Genomic DNA, 7033 nt, shown 5'->3' with positions numbered 1-7033 from the left:
ATTCTACTATTTGTTTCTTTTTCTTACATTTTTTTTATAAAAGAAAATTTCATTACCAAAAGGAATGAAATACATACTCAATATAAAGACACACATGACCTTGAATACAACATAATTCAACCCTCTACGATTGGATCCACCCGTAAAAACACTAATAGCACAAGGGCGAATATTAATGTCGATACCCAAAGGAAAAAAGCCGGATCGGCATATAAAAATCAAGAATGGTCGAAGCATGTTAAAAATGACCAAACAGTCAATGGATTAACTTAGTCTACCGATACCAAACCCCTTGTAGAGGGGACATCTACACGGCCTAGAAAATTTTCTAGCCTGACTAAACAAACCCCAGCTACGGTGATCGACTTAACCATATGGGCGAGATAACTAATACTAGGAGTTGTTGAAACGACCACCTCCGTTATTATTAACATACTAAAGCTAAAACAAACACAAAACACAAAAGCAACAATAAACACAAATCCAGAATGCAGCCTCCACTACGATCTATGAACACGAGGTTCCTCAACATCAGCCACCGAGAAGCCCCATCCACTCGACTCTAGCCATCAACCCACCAAAGGGCTCTCACTGCCCCTTCTCGATCCTTCCACCGGACAGACTAAACCTTTCTCAGCCCACCCACCATCGGTGACACGAACCCTGTAACACCTCAAGAAATTAAACGAGATTAATTAAGGTAATAAAGATTTATTAGTTTGCCTAATATGATTTAATTAATTATTATTGTTGATTAAATGTTTCTGACGTGTAAATTTAAATAATTTCAAGGTATTTAAATATTTTTAGTAATTACATTTTCACCCCAGAGTGTGTGTAGACATATTTTCTGGACTATCTTTTAATTTTTTGTGACACCTATCTTTTCCTTTTTCTTTTTCTTTTCTTTTCCTTCCTTTTCTTTTTCATGCCGTGCATCCTCACTCTCTCTCTCTCTTCTCTCTCGTTCTCACTCGCGTTCTCTCACTCTCTCTCTTCCGTTTTTTGCTTCAAATCAACTGGATTTCGAACCAAAGAAGAATTTCAAGAAGTTTCAACGTCAATAGAAGGATTTGAGGTACGATTTCTGAAAAACCCTCTCTTGAATCTCAGATTTGTTTATTAGAAAACCTATTTTTGGTTCGAAATAGATTTTCATGGATTTTGAGTAAAATCATGGAAGAAATTTAGGATTTTTGGTTCTTTACACTGTATTTGTCATTTGGAACCTGGATATGATGATTTCCCTTTGAAAAATCTCAGATTAAACTCAGATTTGCAGGTTTTCAGACTGATTCGGTGAGTTTTCTCGCATTTTTGTCCTCCACTGGTCGACCTATGCGATCGACCGGATTGCATTCCACCAGGTCGACCTATGTGGTCGATCGGATTGCACACCACCGGTCGACCGGTGGTGTTGCATTGCTTTGTCACCGGTCGACCGGTGCACATGGGGTTCAACCCTATTTTGTTAAAAAACTCTGTTTTCACCTCAATTTTTGAAGAGAACCCAAATTAGCTTCATTTTGGAACCTAGAATGAATGGATTAGCATCTTTAATCCATGTTTTGGAATCAAAACCCTTGGAATGATGATTTGAAACATAAAATGATTTATGAAACTTAAAATTTGATTAAGGAACACTAATAGGAAATCAAAGGGTATAATTGAGATTGATTTACTTTAGGAATGAGAAATGAATCCTAAAGTATTTTTTTATATCAGTGTTAGCTGAGAAGCTGAATTGGAGGCTTTGAGGATGCGAAAGCCGGAATAGTGCAACACTTGCCACAGGTTTGGTGCTTACGAGGTAGGATTTTTTACCCATTTCTTTGATAGCCTATTTTCAAAAGAGTTTTGGCCTTACAAATGTTTTAAAGAAAGCGCATGTTTGCGAAAGAAAAGCATTTTAAAAAATAATAGCTTGATTTTAGCTATTGGAATTATAATGAACTATTTTAGAAAGTTTAATGAATGATTTCTTAACAGAAAAGATCTTGCGAATCGGTAAACCGGCTGATAGCCTAGATAGGATATAGAGAGTGTATCCATGGGGGCAGAACCCGAAATCCAGACCGGGCCACTACAGTGGTGATAAGGCTTGTGTTTGTAGTTGTGTAAGTAATTTATTAGAGGATAAATTACTTGTTGATGCCTGTAATATGAAAATTTTTAGTTTATATTCCTTTCAGAAAAAGGATGTGATGTTCCGGCTGTTGTGTTGGAACTGAATGTCTACTTTTAATTATTTATTCATCTTTTTACCTGTTCATTCAATTATTTATTTGTTTACAAAGCTTACTTAAAAATACATCTTACTGAGCCTTTCGCTCATGTTTTATCTGTTTTATAAATATTAATCCCTCACAAGCGACTCTAGAAGCAGTGCGGAGTAGCTGAGTTAGATTGCTACCGTCTGATTAAGAGAGGATTGTATTCTTCCTCCTTGTGAGTAAATGTAAGGATTGTAAACTCTGAACTTTAGATTTCTAGACTGTAGTTGATGTCTGTAATATTATTTACATGTTCATGTATGTACAATATTACATATCCTGTGGGTGAAGCCCTGAATGATGTTAGAGGCTTAAGTTTTAACCTCTTGTAACCAGAAAGTGCAGGCGACCCCGTAACTTTCTTATAATTTATTTTCAACTAAATAGTGGTGCTCGTTTAGAAATTTCTTTAATGTTTTACCATTGGTTTTAATTATTATTATAAATATTTAATTACTTTTATAATCACATTTAACTCCTAAACGAGCTTCCACGTCACTAATGACTTCGGGCCATGACAAACCCACCCCCAGCCACAGGGGAGTCCCTCATCGCCGGCGATAGGCCAAAGGAAGCCCAATCCGCTCAAACCATCTCAGCCCCACGTAACTGAGCCAAAACCCAGCCCCAACACACCCAGCCCATTTGCGGAGGAGATCCGAACCTCCCACGACCGCCACACACAACGTTTGCTCTTCCATCCTCCTTCTCAGACCCAGATCGGCAGTGGATAATCCCTCTCTTCCGGGAACGCTCCCAGGCAGGGAAAAATGATTGTAAATGCTTCTAACATAGTTGTAGTGATTTTAGAATTATGTTGAAAAGGGGACAAGGCTAAACTAATAAATACGATTCTACTGCTTTTACCGATGCATCCAACAACACTCTCATATTTACGAATTTCTCCAATAGCTAGTAATCTTTGAAAACAGTACCTTTAAACCTAGGTGTCAGACAGCCCCCATTCTGCAATTCTCCTAAAAGAATTAGCAAGTATCGCCTGTATTCATCTAACTTGTAGTCTTAAGAAATAGCTTATATATATACTCTATATATTTTGTTGTTATTAGCAGACCGCGACAATATTGCATTGATGCATTCCCATTTGTTAATGAAGAACAAATTCTAGCCCTTTTTTTTTAAGGGGAATTCTAGCACATTTCTTTCTAGCTAGCTATGTACATATAAGAACCCATTATCGAGTTTAAGGGGATGTTTATTTTCTATATTTATCTCTGATTTTGAATCATAATTCATTATTTTATATAGTATTTTTTCTCATAAAAAATACACGTAAATAAAAATAATTCTAAATTATAATTTTAAATACATAAATTAACGTCCTCTAATACTAATTTATTTGATGGCTGCTAACTTTTCACGTTTTGCAGATTTTCTTTTCTTTTCAGACATAAATCATGATGAAAAGTTGGTCAAAAAAAAGGTGTACTCCTAAATTTATCATAGAAAAAATAAACCAAACATCATATTTTAAACATGTAAAATATGCTATTAAAATCTATAGCATATATATATATATATATTAATGCTAATAAATAATAGCATGTTATTTAAAATAATTTTCATAATTCCTGAAATACTCCCATTTGGAATACCCATCAGATATTTCTTTTCCCCAGTCTCTCTCTTCCCTCCCACGTTTTTCTCGAGTCTCTAATACGATTTCTCTCTCCTCCCACTCTCTTTCTCTTTCTTTCATAATGTTTCTCTCTCATTTTCTATGGTTTGGTTGCGCATCCAAATAAAATAAAAAAATAATTGTTACAGGACATAAATGATTCTTATTGAGAAATTAAAAAATTATATCAATTAATCCAAATATAATTCTCATCCACTCTTCTTTTTTTTATTCTTCTTGCAACTTGACGATCATAAATATATTTTTCTCTCTAATTCATTGTTGAAATAATTATGCATATTCTTATCTAAATTTTTTAAGACCAAACTTTTTTTAATTATTTTTTCCCACTATTATAGATTATTCTATTTTTCTATCTCCAATCGACCTTAATAAATATGGTTTTTATTTTTACGTTTATGTCCCCCACATTCAACCAAAGTTTTTTTAGATGATTTTTTGTTTTTTTTTACTTTTCTTTGTTTCTTTTCCCAAATTTATTTATCCTCACATTTTTCATGTCTTTATTTTTTTAAAAACAATTACCCGTACAAACTAGTAAAGGAAAAAATCGTTGATTTTATCGATTTTAGTTAATTTTATTACATATAAAAACTCTAATAAAAAGTTACATTTAATTTTTTTTTATTATAATAAAAAATTTTCATACAATCACATATCAATTTAAATTAAAAATTTAAATTAATAAAGTGAACGAGATCTGAATATGTTAGATTAAATTAAATTAGATTAGATAATTAATAAATTTAATTGTTTCAAGAAAAAGAAAAAAAAAGACACACGTGAGTTGTTTAAAGCAAGGAATCTACTAGTGGTGACTGGTGAAAGTGTTCGTACCACACTAAGTTCTCTTTCCGAAAAGTTTGAAAATATCTGTTTGTGCAATCATGCAAATTAGGTATTATATTATTGCCTTTTCGTGTCAAATCTATGGAAAAAAAAAAAAGTCATTGTATTGTATCTCAAAAATTGTTGTTACACAATTATCTCAAAGAGTCATATTGTATTGTATCTCAAAAAGTCATATGTTGTCTTGTGACGATGGAGGAGATACGTGACAGGAGCAGGAATCGTGCTTGAAATTGACGTTTCGTTCTTGGGCAAAAGGAAAGAAATCACAATGCTCTCGTTTATTTCATCGATTTGAGTTTTCAGTTCTAAGTTTTTACAGTTAAAAGCTTTCAGAAAATATCACATATAATTTTTTCTGCTACAGTTAAAAGCTTTCAGAAAATGTCACATCTCAGCTCGAATTGAAAACTCAAATCTGCGAAGCGAACGAAGCCAAAGATTGTGCCAAGTTCGTTGATTCGAATTTTTAATTTGAGTTTAGATGTGATTTTATTTAAGAGTTTTTAACTGTAGCAAAGAAGATATTACTTTTTGTGAGAGCTTTTAATTGTAGTAAAACTCAAATCAATGAAATGAATGAGGCCTCAGGTCTCGTTCATTTCACCAATTCGAGTTTAGAAATCGAGTTTTGTTATAATAAAAAGCTCTTAGAAATAGTCACATCTAACTTTTTTGCTACAGTAAAAAGCTCTCATATAAAGTTATATCTCAACTCGAACTAAACATTCAAACCAGTGAACTAAACGAGCCCTTAATTTGTTGAGAAAACTTTTGAGTGATAACGCGTATAACAAGTGAGCCTTTTAGGAAACGATTGCAAATTCATGGGATGTGAAAAAGAGACTGAAGATTAAGGAAGTTAAGGAAAACCTTTTCATCTTCCATTTCAATTGTGAGAACGAGAAAATAGGATCCGTGATACTGACCCATGGTGTTTCGATAGGGTTGCAAGTTTGAGCTATGTTAAACGGGCTATGCTGAAACCTATCACTGTTGGTTATGGGTAGGCCGGCTTAGACCTCCGGGTCAGGTCAGACTAAAGTGTTGAGGCTACAAACTTATTCGGGCAACCAACACTCTTTTTTTTGAATTTTTTTTAATAATACCTTATAATGTTTTGAGTCCACCCTAGGCTCATAAAGCTTTGGGGTTGGGTCGTGCTAACCTTCTTCTTTTTTTAGGACCGGCTTGTCCCAGTCTAAAGTTTTTATTCAGGCCGTCGAGTTGGGCGACTCAAACTTTTTACCTTTATGCTTTGACAAAGCTTTTTGGTTCTAAAAGAAATCAACAAATTCGAAACGCCGGAGGGTGATAGTTTATTCTTCACAAAGTTTTGGGTGCAATTCCATGGGTTGTCTCTGTCAAACCTCTCACTAGAGCTGGGAATGAAGATTGGCGAAAAAGATAGCAATAGCTTAAAGGTTCACACTGACCTGAGGGGGCGTTGTGCTAGAAGTTTCCTAAGAGTTATAGTGCTTGTGGACATTATCAAACCCCTGAGAAAATGCTCTGGTTGATAATGCTTCAGTGCACAATGAGGAAGTTAGAGAACGCACCAAGAGAAAAGACTATGAACTTCTTCTGCCTGGCAGCATTTCACAGAAGAGCTTTGACCAAATTCGAAAACAGGTGAAATGAAAATTCGTGTGGTATGTAAGTATTTGTCTAACTTAGAAATAACAGAATCTTCTGGCAGCACTTAGGTTTTGTAATTTACTATTCCTAGAATACTGCACTCTTTCTTCCTTCGCTAAGGCTTTATCCCGATCTCCCCACAGGTTTTACTTGGCAAGATTTTTAACGAGGTAGTCATTTATGTATACTTATTCGTATTATTTCAATTCAATAAAATCACATCTTTTGGGAGTATATGATATATTTTCTTTTTTTAATTAAATTTTGGAAAAAAATTACAAGGGCCAAGGCCGGCCCGTGAAGGGCCTGGGCCCAGGCCCGGCCCTGGCCTTTATGGACTAGGGTCGCAGGCTTGGACCCGGTATGAGATTTTCTCCTCAGGCCCGGCCCTAGCATGGCCCAGGCCCGCCACGGGCCTGAGGTCGGACATGTCGTGGCACGTTTGACACCTCTAATTGTTCCCACTTAATTCATTCTCATGGAAGTTCTCTAAAAAAAAGTAAAAAAATAAAATAATATAGTCACGTAGTCTTTCTATTTGAACATCTGCTAAAAGCAAATAGATAAAATCATATGATTACAGTTAACCCATTTTTATCTGATATGATTTTAT

Source organism: Morus notabilis, unplaced genomic scaffold (genome assembly GCF_000414095.1).
Source record: "Morus notabilis unplaced genomic scaffold, ASM41409v2 Scaffold220, whole genome shotgun sequence".
Classification (NCBI taxonomy): domain Eukaryota; kingdom Viridiplantae; phylum Streptophyta; class Magnoliopsida; order Rosales; family Moraceae; genus Morus; species Morus notabilis.
This window is presented reverse-complemented; position numbering follows the sequence as displayed.